Consider the following 16,317-nt stretch of genomic DNA (forward strand, 5'->3'; position numbering starts at 1 on the left):
CCAGAAGTACAAAGGACCTTTTCCAAGAAAATTACAAAACATTACTACAAGAAACAAAAAGAGATCTTGAAAAGTGGAAGAATATCCCTTGCTCAGGGATAGGAAGACTCAATGTTGTGAAAATGGCAATATTACCAAAAGCAATTTATACATTTAATGCAATCCCAATACAAAAACATGTTGCTTTTTATTCCTGGTTGTAAAACCCCAGACCAGCTGAAGACTGAAGAAACACACTGCGACATTATTCACACTGAGATCTTTGGATTTTCTAACAATTACTGGGAATTAATAAGATGTAGACCTAAATTAAAGAAGCTGAAGAAGCTTTTAATGGAAAGTACCTACGAAGGACCTGATAGTCAAAGAGAAAAGGATTCAAACCGCTCGAAATATACGACTGAAGATTTTCTTGATCAAATTCAAGCAAGTGAAGAAGAAATAATGACACAATTAGAAGTTCTAAATGCTTGTGAAATTGGAGGTTATTGGAGGATTCTTGAGTTTGATTATGAGATGAAATTGCTGAACCACGTAACTCAGCTTGTTGTGGATTCCGAATCTTGGTCTGTCAGGAAAGTTCCTCTGAAAACCTGCCTTCAGGAACTCGGCCCACTGGAACCAGAGGAAATGATAGAGCACTGTCTTAAATGTTATGGAAAGAAATATACAGAGGAAGGTGAAGTTTATTTTGAATTGAACGCTGACAAAATATGCAGATCCACAGCTCAGACGCTACTTCAGAACACCGTGAAGTTCAATCTGGCGGAGTTTCTGGAGGTGTGGCAGCAGAGTGTTCCGGAAGGCATGGTCACCAGGCTCGATCAGCTAACGGGCTTAGCACTTGTGGATAGACACACGAGACCAGAAATCATATCCTTACTGAAAGTAGATGATTTACCTGAGGATAACCAGGAACGTTTTAACAGTCTCTTCTGTCTGCGGGAGAAATGGACAGAAGATATTGCTCCATATATTCAAGATTTGTGTGGAGAGAAGCAAACCATAGGGGCATTACTCACTAAGTATGCTCGTTCGTCAATGCAAAATGGTGTGAAAGTTTACAATTCAAGAAGACCTATTCCTTAAAGAATGAAACCATCCTTTCTTTGGGATTAAAGTTCCTTTCTAAAGTTACTGGGTACAAGAAAAAAGACCTTCATGTATTTTCATTTTGAAGTGTTTCTTTTTCTTACTCCTAATTTAAAAACTCATCCTTAAAGATATTTTTCCTTCATCCTCAGCATTTTCTCTTTTGTATTTGTAAATAAAATTCCCTACTTCATTCTGTGTAAAAAAAAAAAAAAGTATGGCTAAACTTGAGAAGACTGGAATTCCCAAAACATTTAATTGTGCTCATGCAGAACCTATATACCTAAACCAACAGACTGTTCTGCGAACATAGCAATGGAACACTATATGGTTTAACATGAAGAAAGATTTGCAGTTAGGCTTGTGTCTTCTCTCCATACCTAGTTAATCTGTATGCTAAGCAATTCTTTAAGAAGCTAGACTCTAGGAGGACTGATGTGGTATCAGGATTGGAGGATGATTCACTGATATCCTTTGGTATGCAAATGACACAACCTTGCTTGCTGAAAGTGAAGAGGACTTGAGGCACTTGCTACAGAAGATCGAAGAACAGAGCCTTCAATATGGATTGCATCTCAACATTAAGAAACTAAAATCTTACCACTAGACTTAAAGGCAACACATCATTATAGATGGAGAAAAGATTGAAGTCAACAATTTCATCTAACTTGGATCCATAATTATCAACATCATTAGTACCAGCAGTCAGGAGATCGGTAATATATTGCACTGGAAAAGTCTACTGTCAAGAACCTTTCAAAATTATTATAAGAGATACAAATCAAATCACAATGAGATACAGTCTTATCCCAGCAGCAGTTCCAAAGTTTAGCATGGCATCGAGTAATAAATGTTGGAAAGAATGTCGTGAGATAGGAAAGGATGTTGGTGGGATTATGAAATGCTACAACCACTCTGTAAGGCAGTTTGGATTTTCCTCAGAAAGCTAAACATAGAAACTCTGTATAACACAGCTATTTCATTGTTTGGAATATACCCTGTAATAGTATACTTTTAAGCATGAAACCAACTTGCTTCCAGATAAGGCCATGTTCTATAGGAAACCAAAAGACTACATTTAGCAATCTTTGATTAATACAACAAGCTATCTACTAATGTGTTAATCTTTAGGAACAGGCAATTAGATAAAAAGCAGTAAATAATGTGATAATTATATGTGTCTAAGGTGTTAATGAGAAGATCACAGTGTGACACAAGTACTTGTGATTTAACAGAAAAGGAACAAGAAAGCCAGCTGAGAAGGCAAATGATTTAGTAATTGGCAATAAAGAAAGTCAAAAGTCATCTTTTAGAAAGACAATAATTACTTACTAAATCTGTTTATAAAAAGAGATTCTTCCTTTAAAATAAAACATAATTTAAAAGTTCTCAACACAAAGGAAAAAAGCTCTCAACAAACAAAAATTATGTTAAATAAAAAGTAAAACCTTAAAGAATGTTAGGGTGGTTAATAATGAAAACAGTGAAAATATAAAACACAAAAAAGCAACACAATATAACTTCAGTGAAAAAAAATACATGTAATCACTTAATATCTCAAGGTCAGAAATCTATTACTCTCTTAATTCTCTGATCTTTTTGCATGGATTAGCAAGTTATTTCATTCATTCAGCTTAGTCTCAAGACTTTAAAAAAACCACATTGAACTATACAATGGTGTATTATGTAAGGGAACCATACAAATATTTGTATTTTCTTCTCACTTTATTGTAAAATCAAGGAGGCAATTTATGGATTTTTTTAGTGGTGTTTGATATCATGCTGGGGAAAAGTATAGGGTCATTTAAAGAGAGAGATCCTAAATAAGATTAAATGACCTCTCCAAAGTACTGAAGAGCAATGGTGTCTATCTGGAGACTAAGGTGCATCTGATACAGGCCATAGTCTTTGCAATCACTTGTTATGCATCAGAGAGTTAGACAATGACCAAGGAGGATAGAGGGAGAATTGATGTCTTTGAGCTGTGGTGCTAGAGAAGAGTATTGAGAGTACCAGGAAAACAAACAGATTCAACCTGGAAAGGGTTAAACCGGGTGGCTCCTTGGAGACAAGGATTCTGAGGCTCCATCTAACATACTTTGGACATGTTGTGAGGAGAGACTAGTCCTTGGAGAAGGACATCATGCTTGGTAGGGTGGAGGGACAGAGCAGGAGGGGAAGACCCTCTAAGAGGTGGATTCATTCAGTGACTGGGGTAATCAGGATGGGAGTATCAGAGACAGTGCGATTGGCACAGGACAGAGCAGAGTTTAGGGATGTTGTACATAGGGTCACTATGAGTCACAAGTGACTAAACGGCAGGTAACAACAACAACAACATAAAAATAAGCATGAGCATAGTAAATAAGGGTTTTTTTCTTTGCACATTAGGTCACTATCTGTCACAATCATCTAAAAGTTACCTAACAACAACTACAAATATACTATATCATTATATTGAAAAGAATCATTTGGCGGATCAACTTGCTGGTAATATTAAGGTTGCTATCAATTTGTTCAAAGGGGAATGTGATTAGATTCCTCAGACTCTCTAGTAATTGTCTTTGCTTCTTGGTTTCAAATTGCTTTACCTTCTTATGTTGTTGTTGTTATGTGCTGTTGAGTTGCTTGCGACTCATAGCAACTCTATGTACAACAGCCCTAAACTCTGTCCTGTGCCAGTCACGCTGTCTCTGACATTCCCATCCCGATTACCCCAGTCCCTGAATCAATCCACCTCACAGAAGGCCTCCCTCTTCTGCCCTCCCAAGCATGTCCCTCTCAAAGGACCAGTCTCTCCTTACAACATATCCAAAGTATGTTAGACGCAGCCTCAGAATCCTTGCCTCCAAGGAGCAGCCCAGTTTAACCCTCTTTAGAAATCTGTTTGTTTTCCTAGTAGTCCATGTAACCCTCAATACTCTTCTCCAGCACCATAGCTCAAAGGCATCAATTCTCCTTCTATCCTCCCTAGTCAATTGTCCAACTCTCTGATGCATAACAGGTGATTGCGAAGACCATGGCCTGTATCAGACGCACCTTAGTTCCCAGAGGGACACCATTGCTCTTCAGAACTTTGAAAAGGTCCCTAACAACAGACTCTCCCATCGCAACATGTTTTTTAATTTTCTGGCTACTGGTGCCAAGAGTGTTGACTGTGGTGGAGCCAAGCAAACTAAAGATGTGAACCATCTCAATCTCAATCTCAATCGCAATCTCTTCACCATCCATCCTGATGCCATCAAGTGACCCAGGGTGAGAATCTTTGTGTTCTTGACATTAAGCCTCAATTCATATTGGAGGTTGCAGTCCTTGACCCTCTGCAGCAAGCGCTTCAGGTCCTCCTCTCCTCAGTTTCATCAGGTTTGTGTCATCTGCATAACACAGATTGTTGATAGTTCTTCCACCAATCCTGATACTACATTTCTCCTCATAGGGCCCAGCTTCCTGGATAATCTGGATAAATAGGTTGAAAAGGTATGGAGACAAGTATGCCCTTCCCAATTTTGAACCATGCAGTGTTACACTGCTCTGTTCTGACGACTGCCTCTTGGTCCAAGTAAAGGTTTCACATTGTTGTTGTTATGTGCCGTCGAGTCGCTTGCGACTCATAGAGACCCTATGTACAACAGCCCTGAACTCTGCTCTGTCCTGTGCCAATTGCACTGTCCTGACACTCACATCCCAATTATCCCAGTCATTGAATCAATCCACTTCATAGAGTGCCTTCCTCTCCTGCGTTGTCCCTCTACCCTCCCAAGCATGATGTCCCTCTCCAAGGACCGGTCTCTCCTCACAACATGTCCAAAGTATGTTAGACGGAGCTTCAGAATCCTTGCCTCCAAGGAGCCACCCAGTTTAACCCTTTCCAGGACAAATCTGTTTGTTTTCCTAGCAGTCCATGGTATTCTCAATACTCTTCTCCAGCACCACAGCTCAAAGGCATCAATTCTCCTTCTATGCTCCTTGGTCATTGTTTCGCATTAGCATGATTAAATGTTCTGGGATTCCCATTCTTCTCAGAGTCAGCCACAGTTTGCTATGATCCACACAAGTCAGATGCCTTTGCATAATCAATGAAGCACAGGTAGACATTCCTCTGGTATTCCCTGCTTTCAGCTAAGATCCATCTAATATTAGCTACAATATCCCTAGTACCATAACCCCTTCTAAACCCAGCCTGGACTTCTGGCAGTTCTCTGCTGATGTGCTGTTCCAGTCATATTTGGATAATCTTCAGAAGAACCTTGCTTGCATGTGAAGTCATTGAGATTTTTCTATAGTTTCCATACTCTGTTGGGTCACCCTTCCTTGGGACAGGAACAAATATAGATTTCTTCCAGTCAGTTACTTTCTTATATCCCAATTTATTAATCCATAACAATGTACTCTCCTTTTTTCTTCCCCCAGATTAAATTGTTTTGATAATTACTTAAATAATTTCTACCTTGTGTGATAGGAGACATGTTTAAAAAGATAAAATAATTAATCCAAACTGACAAGTCTTTGCTGTGAAATTTGATATGCTGGAGATGAAAATTTAAGGAAAAATGGGGTTGCTTTATAGTTTAAAAAGCCATTTCTAGATTTGACTTTTAATAAGACATTATGAGTGACAGGATAATAGCCATATGCACAAAAGTCAGTCCAGTGAATATAGGCACCAAAAACTAGAGCCAAAGAGGAGGATATAGATTTCTACCAACTTTTGCAGTCAGAAATCAATTGAACATGAACCAAAATGCATTCAAAATCATGGATGACTGGAATGCAAAAGTTGGGAACAGAGAAGAAAGATCAGTAGTTGGAAAACATCGACTTTGTGACAAAAATGGAGCTGGAGACAGAATGATAGAATTCTGTACAATCAACAATTTATTCATTGCAAATACTTTTTATAAGAATAACAAACGCAGGCCATACGCATGAATTTTATCTCATGGTATACATAGGAATCAGACTACTTACATCTGTAAAGAAATCACATCTGAAATTACATCTGAAAGAATCACTGGGGAAGCTGATTATCAGTTGTGAAATCTATGTCAGGTCATGATTGTAAAATAGACCATCAACTACTCATTTGCAAGTTCAAGCTGAACTTGAAGAAAATTAAATCAAATACATAGAAACCAAAATTGACCTTGAGTCTATTCCACTTGAATTTCAAAACCATGCCAGGAACAGGCTTGAGGCCTTGAACAGTAATGAGTCAAAACCAGATGACCTGTGAGAGGATATCAAGAATATCATCAATGAAGAATGCAAAAACTTTTTATAAAGACAGTAGAGGAAGGAAAGGCCAAGGTGGATGTCAGATGAGACTTTGAATATTGCACTAGAGCACCAAGAAGCCAAAGTAAAGGGAAGAAATCAAGATATTAAGGAGCTGAATAGAAGATTTCAAAGAACAGTATGGTAAGGCAAAGTAAAGTACTGTAATGAAATGTGCAAAGACCTGGACTCAGAAAATTAAAGGGGCCGAATGTGCTCAGCATGTCTTAAGCTGAGGAACTAAAGAACAAATTAAGCCTTGGGTTGCAGTACTTAAGGGTACTTTGAGCAGAATATTAAATGATACAGGAAGAATTAAAAGAAGATTGAAAGAGTATACAGATTCACTGAACCAAAAAGAATTGGCTGGCACAGAAGAATCTCATGGAATAATGTATGAGCAAGAGCCAATGGTGATGAAGGAAGAAGTTCAAGCTTCTCTGAAAGAACTGTCAAAGAAAAGAATGCACCAGGAATTGACAGCATACCAATTGACATTGACATGTTTCAATAGAGCTATCCTGGATGAACTTCCCAAGTTGTGCCAAGAATTCTGGGGACAATTATCTGGCCAACTGACTGGAAGAGATCGATATTTTTTCCCATTCCGAAGAAAGGTTATCAGGCAGAGTGTGGAAATTATTGAACAATATCATTAATATCATACGCATGCAACAATATGCTGAAAATTATCCAAAAATTACTGAAACAGCACATAAACAGGAAGCTGCCAGATGTGCAGGCTGGGTTCAAAAGAGGCTGTGGTTCTAGGGATATTATAGCTAATGTTAGATGATCCTTGACAAAGACTTCCAGAGGAATGTCTATCTGTGTTCCGTTGACTATGCAAAGGCATTTATTATACTGTGTGGATCACAACAAACTGTGGCTAATTCTGAGAAGCATGGGAATCTAAAAATATTTGATAATGATTATGAGAAACCTATACTTAGATGAGGAGGAAGTCATCAGAAGAGGTGCAGAACAGGTTTAAAAACAGAAAGTGTCTATCCCTGGAATGGGTGCTATTTACGTATCTTTTTAATCTATGTGCAAAATAGATCATCCAGGAGGCTAGGCTGTATAAGGAAGAATGTGGCATCAGGATTGGAGGTAGAATCAACAACCTGTGTTATGTCACAACTTTGCTTGGTGAAACTGAGGAGGACTTGAAGTACTTGCTGCAGAAGGTTAAGGACTTCAGTCTTCAATATGGATTGAAGCTCAACTTCAAGAAAACAAAGATTTTCACCACTAGGCCAATTGACATTACCATGATAGACTGTGAAGAAATTGAGATTGCTAACAATTTTAGTTTGCTTTGTTCCACAATCAACATTCTTGGTACCAGCAACCAGGAAATCAAAAGATGTATTGTATTAGAAAAGTCTGCTGTCAGGAACCTCTCCAGAGTACTGAAGAACATTGATATCACATTGGAGACTAAGGTGCACCTGACCAAGGCCATAGTCTTCACAACTACTTGCTATGCCTCAGAAATCTGGAAAATGACTAGGGATGACAGAAGGAGAGTGGATACCTTTGAGATGTATTGCTAGAGAAGAGTATTGAATATACTATGGACTCCTAAGAGAATAAACAGGTTTAACCTAGAGAGAGTGAAACCAGGCACTCCTTGAAGACAAGGATTCTGAAGCTTCATCTGACATACTTTGGGCATGTTGTAAGGAGGGACCAGTCCTTGGAGAGGGACATCATGCTTGCGAGGGTGCAGGGACAGAAAACAGAGGAAAATCCTGCAAGAGATGGGTTAATTCAGTGACTGGGGTAATGAGATTTGGTGTGTCAGAGAATACATGTAAGGTTGGCACAGGTTAGAGTAGCATTCAGAGCTATTGTACATAGTGTAGCTGTGAGTCACAAATGACTCAACAGCATATAAAAACAATGATACAAGAGATTTAGGAGAGTAGATAAAGCTATTTCCAACAATCTAGATGATATTAGAAATAATTGCTATGAATCATATGTAGTGGATAATTTTAATCTGGTGGTGTTGTCTGTAGGTAGCAGTGCTTCTTACCCAAGGGTCAGGTCTCCATAGCCGTTCTAATCCAGTAATTGTGTTGTAGGAAGAGGATGGATAATCTCTTCTCACTTAATTTAAAGCTTCAGAGACAATGTCCCGTTACCTAAGAGTTGACCAATGACAATTAGTTTGTTTTAATCTGTTTCTTTAAGTTAATAGCTATTGTTGTTGTAGAATGCCACTGAGTTGGAACCAACCCCTAGCTGACCCTCCAGCAGGTTTTTAAATGCAGTAAGGAGGAGATTGCCCATCTTTTTCCCAGTGGAGCAGTTTATGGTCTGAACCATACTTCAAGCTGTCAGTGCAGCTTTTTACCACTTGGCCACCAGAGCTCCCTAGTTCATCTAAAGGTTAGCAATTAGATAAACTGACAAAGGAAATATAAAATAATGACTTGTAAATAAGCTTTTACAATTAGAAGAAATGCTTCTGTCTACCCCAGTTATAAATCCTGTCATTATACTTAATTTGTATTCTGAGCTAATAATCTGAGAAGCTGCCTGTGTAAAGAACTCAGTATCAGGATTGGAGGAACACTCATTAACAATTGGCAATATGTAGGTAACAAAGTATTGTTTAGAGTGCATAAGACTTGAAATATTTATTGAGAATACTCACAGATGAAAGCCTTCAGTAAAGAGTACATCTCAATATAAAGAAAACACAATTCTTCATTCATGATTGAACCAATAAGCAGCATAATAAAAAAGGGAGAAAAATGGAAATTGTCAAGGATTTAATATTACAACCATAATATCAATACCCATAGAGGCAGAAATCTAGGTAATATATACCATATTGTATTGGGTAAATTTGTTGCATAAGATTTTCAAAGTATTTACCAATATTTTACCCAAAGCGTGGTATTTTCCATTGTTTCATATTACAGTGAAAGCTGGACAATGGATAAAGAAAATCTAAGAAAAATTTGTTCTACTGAGGCATGATGTTGCCAAAGAATATTAGATATATCCTCTATTGCCAGAATGAAGAATAAAAATATCGTAGAAGAAGTGCAATCAGAATACAATATTCCTTAGAAGTGAAAAGGGTGACATTTCATCTCATACCCTTTGGCTATATTTTAAGGAGAGACCAGTCCTTCGAAAACACTGTCATGCTTGCTAAAGTGCAGTTTAGTGAAAAATAAGAATATCCTTAATGGGAAGCAATGAAACAGTGGGCCTAATACAAAGATAAAAATCATAAAAAAAGAACTCATCCTATGATATAAACATATTTTAAACTATTTTGCCTTGCAGAGTAAGAAATAAACGTAAAAATTTGCATTGTCTTGCCTGTTTCTATTGGAAAAATTTTGTTCTTCCTCCAGAAAACTATAAATAAATTGAGATAACCTCTTACTATTCGCACATCACTCTTGCACGGCATATTGCTACTGAAATAAAAGAGTCAAACAGAAATTAAAATTATTTTTAGATTCATAGTACCTAATTTCTATTGAATAAAACTATTAAGAAATGTCACATTGTAGAATAGTCTCTAGAAAGCTTCATCTTTCTGATAATTTTATTTCTCCTTTGAGATAAATAAAATATAAAAAATAAATAAAAAAGTAAATAAAATAAATATCTATTTATTTTCCAGAACTATGTTTGGAAAAAAGAGTGGCATCCAAACAAATTGTCTCCAGAAACTCTTTGAACTTTGATAAACGTTAATAGTTGTAGAGGGTCTTCAGGCCTTTTGTTCATAGGGTCACAATGAGTTGTGCTTGACGCAAAGGCAACCAACAGCAAAAATAACATGACACTTGTACACTTTTATCTATAAAGTATAAAACACACATGTGTGATTTATGTGACTTTTTTTTCATTATTTAGCTTGCTTACTATTTTCCTGTGGATAATGGTATTACTTGGAAATCATTGTAGTCCTCTGTAATAAATTATGATAGCACATTTTCTAGTAGCATATTTGAATTGTTCTGGTATTTCTGCTATTGTTTTTGTTGTTTTGTAGGTGTCATCAAATTGATTATGACTCATTGCAATCTTATGAACAGATGTGAACTTTGTCCTATCTTGCTCCATTTTCACAGTTTTTGTCATGTTTAAGTCCATTGTAGTAGTGTCCACTTCAATCTTTTTCACTGAGATATTTCTTCTCTTTCACTGACTCTAACTTTCTCAGCATGATATATGTCTATGGACTGATTGCTCCTGAAAATATGCCCAGAATAAATATGCCTAAATATGTTCCATACCTCTGAGGAACATTATGTTTCTTTAAGATAAATTTGTTGGTTCTTTTGACAGTCAATGGGTTACTTAAAATTCTTCACCAATACCACATGCCTTTCAAGCTATATGCAAAACAGATACTTCAAGAGACTGGACTTTACGAAGGAATGTGGAATAAGGAATGGAGGAACACTCATTAACAACCTGAACATCTTTGCTTAATGAAACTGAGGAGAGTCTTAAGCATTTGCTACAGAAGGTCAAGAATTGTAGTTTGCAATATGAATTGAAGCTCAGTATCAAGAAAAAAAAATATTCTTACCACTGGGCCATTTTGCAGCATTGTGATAGTTAGAGAAGAGATTGAGATTTTTAAAGATTTCAGCTTGCTTGGTTCCAAGTCAATACCTTTGGCACCAACAGTCAGGAGATCAAAAGATGAATTACATTACTTAAATCTGCTGTTAGAGACCTCTCCAGAGTGCTAAAGAACAACAATGACAGTCCAAGTGTAATGACAGACTAAGGTGTGCCTGATCTAGGCCATGGTCTTTGCAATATCCTGTTACATATCAGAAAGCTTGGCAATGACCAAAGAGAACAGAAGAAGAATTGATCCCTTTGTGTTTTGGTGTTTGAGAAGTGTACTGAAGTACTTGAAAGTCCACATCATGGACTACCAAGAAAACTGACAGGTCTGTCCTGGAGAAGGTGAAGTCAAGCTGTCCCTTACAGGAAAGAAGTTTGAGGCATGTTGCCAAGAGGGACCAGTCCTTGTAGCAGGACATTATGCTCCGGAGGGTAGAGGGACAGGAGAGAAAGATCCTAAATTAGATGGATTGACATAGAAACTGATATAATGAGGGTAGGTTTTTCAGAGACAGTGAGATTGACCCAATATAGAGCAGGGTTGAGAGCTCTGTGCATAGGGTCACTATGAGTCATGGTCAACTCAAAGACACATAACAACAATAACACTATGTCAGTTTGAGAATTAAAGTATAGCTGATACAGGTAACAGTTTTTTCTGATCACTTGTTATGCATCTGAGAACTGGACAATGAGTAAAGATGTCAGAAGAGTTATTGATGCCTTTGAGCTCTGGTGTTGGAGAGGAGTCCTAAACATCCTATGGACTGGTAAAAGAACAAACAAATTTGTCTTGGAAAAAGTGCAGAGTGTTCATTGGAGACAAAGATGATAAAGCTTTGCCTCATACTTGTTGGGCATGTTATAAGAGACACTCTTTGTTGGAGATGGATGTGATACTCAGAAAGGCAGAGGGTTGGTGAAGGAAATGAAGATCCTCAACCAAGTGAACTGACACAATGACTGGTGCAATGCGTTCTAGTGTGTTGGGAATTGTGAGGATGGTACAGGATATGACAGGTTCAGATCTGTTGTTCATGGGATCTTTCGGGGTTGTACATGCTTGATTCAACAGCACCTAACAACAACAACAACATATTTGTACCTGTTCTCTAATCTTGCTTTAATTTTGTCATATTATACTAAAAACAAGCTTGGAAGCAGCTTCCATAATAGCTTGCCTCCGGAAACCCTATGAACCTGGAGAGAGGATGAAAGTCACACAAGTGTTGAGGACTTTCCTTCATAGGGTCGCTATGAGTCGCCTATGGCTCGACGGCACTTAACAACGACATACTCTTAATGTAAATTATATAACTGTCTCATTTATTCTTCTTTTTTGTAATCTAATAATCTTAATCTGAAATTTTGTGATGGTTTCCATAGGAAGTTACTATGCTAAATCAAAGGTGGCTCCTCTCTGGAGGTTTAAATCCACCAGCAATTAGGCGCGGGAAAGAGGAGCAATCATGACCTGCGTGACTTACAATCCCTATAAACCTGTAGAAGGGGAAGATGTGAGTCAATTTTGAATCTGTTACAGTGTGTATATGTTTGTACCACCTTAATTACTATTGCATGAATGGTATTACTTTTTTTTTCTCATCAATGTAATCGGAGGATCTGACAGAGCTGGGCAAAAATTTGGCATGTTTATTTATGCTTCATTTCAAATAGCTTACAATAAGGTGAAGTACCTACCTAGGAATACAAATTTACACACATACATACAAACATACAACCCAGAAATGAAGCGGCTCTAAAAACTTAAAAACTTAAATATGAATTTTTCACCTTTGATGTAAGTCCATTTTCATGCAAACTACAGATTATGTCCCCAATTTCTCACTGCAATATCTATCTGTATTAATGTCCTAGTCTAGCAAAGCCTTTCAACATTGCTTCATATAATTAATTAAAGTTAACTAGTCAGATAGGCCAGTACAGGAAACGAAAATAGTATTTGATAAGTGGAGAGAGACCTGAAAGCATTTACCAATTGAGAACAATAACTGTTGTAGCTTATGGTTATAAATGAGAGACATTTACAATAGTCCTAATCAGGCACACAATACTGATCAACCAATCTTCCTCAGATAAAGTGCTAAAATGAGTAACATGGAGCTGAGATGTAGTATTTTCTCAACATTTCTGATATTTTATGTCTCTTATGGGTTAGTTGTATTTGGGCTAATTTTGTTTTTGTCTCATGATCTTCTGATTTAAAATTTAAGATGCTGGGGAGAAATGTAGTTTCAAAGGAAAGGCAATGCACAGTGGAGAGTTTATTAGACATTGAATTAATACATTTTAATGAGTTAATAATATTAGAAATAGTAATTACTTTCTAAAACAAAATATGAATGTATAAAAACTGATATGATTTGTAAATTTTTACAGAAATAAAAATAATTTATTTTTTAATAAATTATGGGTATTTACATTATCATAACCAAAGAGATCAAGAAAAAAAATCTACAGGAAGAACATACAAATGAGGTCAATTGATTTTTGGACAAAGATGTAAAGGAATGAAAGGAATAAAAAGAGTCAGTAGAATAAAAAGATAGTAAATGAAAGAAATCATTTTGCGATTTATTTTTCACTGGAAATAATTTGCAAGGAAATGAACCTCAATGTGATAATCACACCTTTTATAACCTTTATTCAAATTAGATTTTAAATTCCTATGTAAAACTTCTGAATTATAATTTATAAAAAACATCCGGAGAGATTTTTTGAGATCTAGTGTTAAGTAGATTGTGACTCCAGAAGTATAATCCATAAAAGAAATAAAAAACCCCAAAAAACAAAATCCTTGAAAATTTTACTTTAACAAAAGTAAACTCTTTCATTCTGAAAAGACATTATGATGAGAATGGAAAGAGAAACATTTCACATTGAAGAATATATTTAGAATTATTTCTTTAACATAGAATTTAATGTCAGAAAAATAACAATATCTGGCACTTGGCATTATTTTTAATATTAAATTAGATAATACAAGTAAAATTCTTAGCATAGTATTTGTCTTTGTCATATATAAGCATTGGGTATATAGTAATTTTATGATTTTTATTATAGCATTGTTTATTTGCAAAAATAGAAGCAAACTAAATATTCCAGAAAAAGGACATTTCAAGCTGTAATTGTTATTGTTAGGTGTCATTAAGCAAGATTCATAGCAACATTATAACCAATAGATATGAAATCAGCCCTATCCTATACCATTCTTATCATCTCTGACATACTTGAGCCCTCTGAGAGGGTCATTGTTTCAATACATCTTGTTGAGGGGTTTGTTCCCTTTTGCTGACATTTCCTAGTATCATATTTCTTTACAAGGAGGATTCTTTTCTAGTAATATGTCTAAATTATGTGAGACAAAGCGTAATCATCACTGCTTCCAAGGAACAGTCTGGCTCGATATTTTCAAAGTTTTATCAGTTTGGCTTTTGTTTGTTTGTTTTTTCAGTCCGGGGATATCTAGTGCTGTTCTCCAACATCAAAACTCAATGGTATCAATTCTTCTTCTCTCATTCTTATTCATTATACAACTCTCAAATGCATAGCAAGTTATTGAAAAGACCATGTCCTGAATCTGCTGCACCTTAGTCTTCAAACTTATATCATTGCTCCTCAGAAGTCTCTGATAGCTGATTTGCCCAATGCAATATTGTTGTCGTGTGCTTCAAGTTAGTCTCTTAATCTCCAATTCCTAAATACCATGCCTCCGAAAACTCTATGAACTTTGATAAATGTTGATAGTTGTAAAGGGTCTTCAAGCCTTTTGTTCATAGTGTCGTTCTGAGTCATGCATGACTCAAAGGTAATCAACAACAACAGGTACTAAGAATGTTGATTATGGGTCCAACTAAGATAAAATAGTTGAAAATTTCGTTCTTTTAACCTCTATCATGATGATACCTATGGGTCAGTGCTGAGGATTTTTATCTTTCTGATATTGAGATAGAATCCATATTTAAAGTTGTATTCTTTGGTCTTCTGCCGCAAGTGCATCAAATCCTCCTCAATTTATGCTAGCAAGATTGTGCCATCTGCATAGTAAAGATTGTGGATGAGTTTTCCTCCTATCCTGATGTCACATTCTTCTTCATAAAGGCCAGCTACTCAAATGATTTGCTCATCATACAGACAGAATAAGTATGGAGAAAGAACCCACTGTAATACACATATTTCCTGATTTTTTATCATGTGAGGTTCCATTTCTTTGTTTTGACAACTGCTTCTTTGTCTAGGTACAGTTTTCGTATGGCATAATTAAGTGTTCTGAGATTCCCATTCTTCTCAATGCTAACCATTGTTTGTTATCACTCACATAGTCAAATACCTTTGCATAGTGAATAAAACACAAATCAACATTTTCTGGTATTCATTCAACCAGGAATCTTCTGTCATCAGCCGTGATGTTCCCGATGTCATGATCTCTGCTAAACCCAGTTAAACTTCGGCAGTTCTCTCTCAATATACTGTTCTAATAACTTTTGGAAAATTTTGAATAATATTATGCATGTATGTGATATTAAGGAAATTGTTTGATAATTTACACATTATCTTGGATTACCCTTCTTAGGAATTGGAATAAATATGGGTTTCCTCCAATCATTTGACAATGAAGCTGTTCCTCAACCTTCTTGGCATATACTGGTGAATATGTTCAAGGCTACATGCCCTATTTCAAGCATGTCATTTGATATTCCATAGAACTCTTAGGGTTTTACTTTTTACCAATGACTTCAGTATATCTTGGGCCTCATCCATCATTACCTTTGGCTCTTTTTCATATGGTGCTTAATGAAAATTTTCAGTATTAACTAATTGATTTTGGTACCGTGATTTTTTTGCATAATCAATAAAACACTATTTTGGTATTATTTTCAGCCAGGATTCATCTGATACCAGCAATGATATCCCTTGTGCCATAGCCTTTCTAAATCCTTCTTGAATTTCTAGCAGTTCCCTATCTATGTACTGTTCTAGCCATTTTTTAAATGATCTTCAGCAGTATTTGTTTATGTGAGATATTAATGATATTGTTTCATAGTTTCCACATTCTAATGAATCACCTTTCTTGGGGATAGGAACAAATATGGACCTCTTCCAATCAGTTGGCTAGCCAGCTATTTTCCAAATTTCCTGCCATAGACAGGTGAGCACATTCAAGTTTACATCTGTTAATTGAAATAAGTCAATTGGCATCCCATTTATTCCTGAGGGCTTATATATTATCAATGTTTTCAATGCAACTTCTACTTTCTCCTTTTCATATGGTACTTCCTGAAATATTTTAGTGTCAATCAGTTTTTT

The 16,317-nt window shown here is 36.3% G+C and overlaps 1 pseudogene; it reads left to right on the top strand.

Moving 5' to 3' along the window:
- Nucleotides 1-177: 177 nt before the first annotated feature.
- Nucleotides 178-1,089, top strand: LOC102877483 (annotated as a pseudogene).
- Nucleotides 1,090-16,317: the final 15,228 nt, after the last annotated feature.

Source organism: Elephantulus edwardii, unplaced genomic scaffold (assembly GCF_000299155.1).
Source record: "Elephantulus edwardii isolate Elephantulus edwardi_28Jun2011 unplaced genomic scaffold, EleEdw1.0 scaffold00253, whole genome shotgun sequence".
Taxonomy (NCBI): domain Eukaryota; kingdom Metazoa; phylum Chordata; class Mammalia; order Macroscelidea; family Macroscelididae; genus Elephantulus; species Elephantulus edwardii.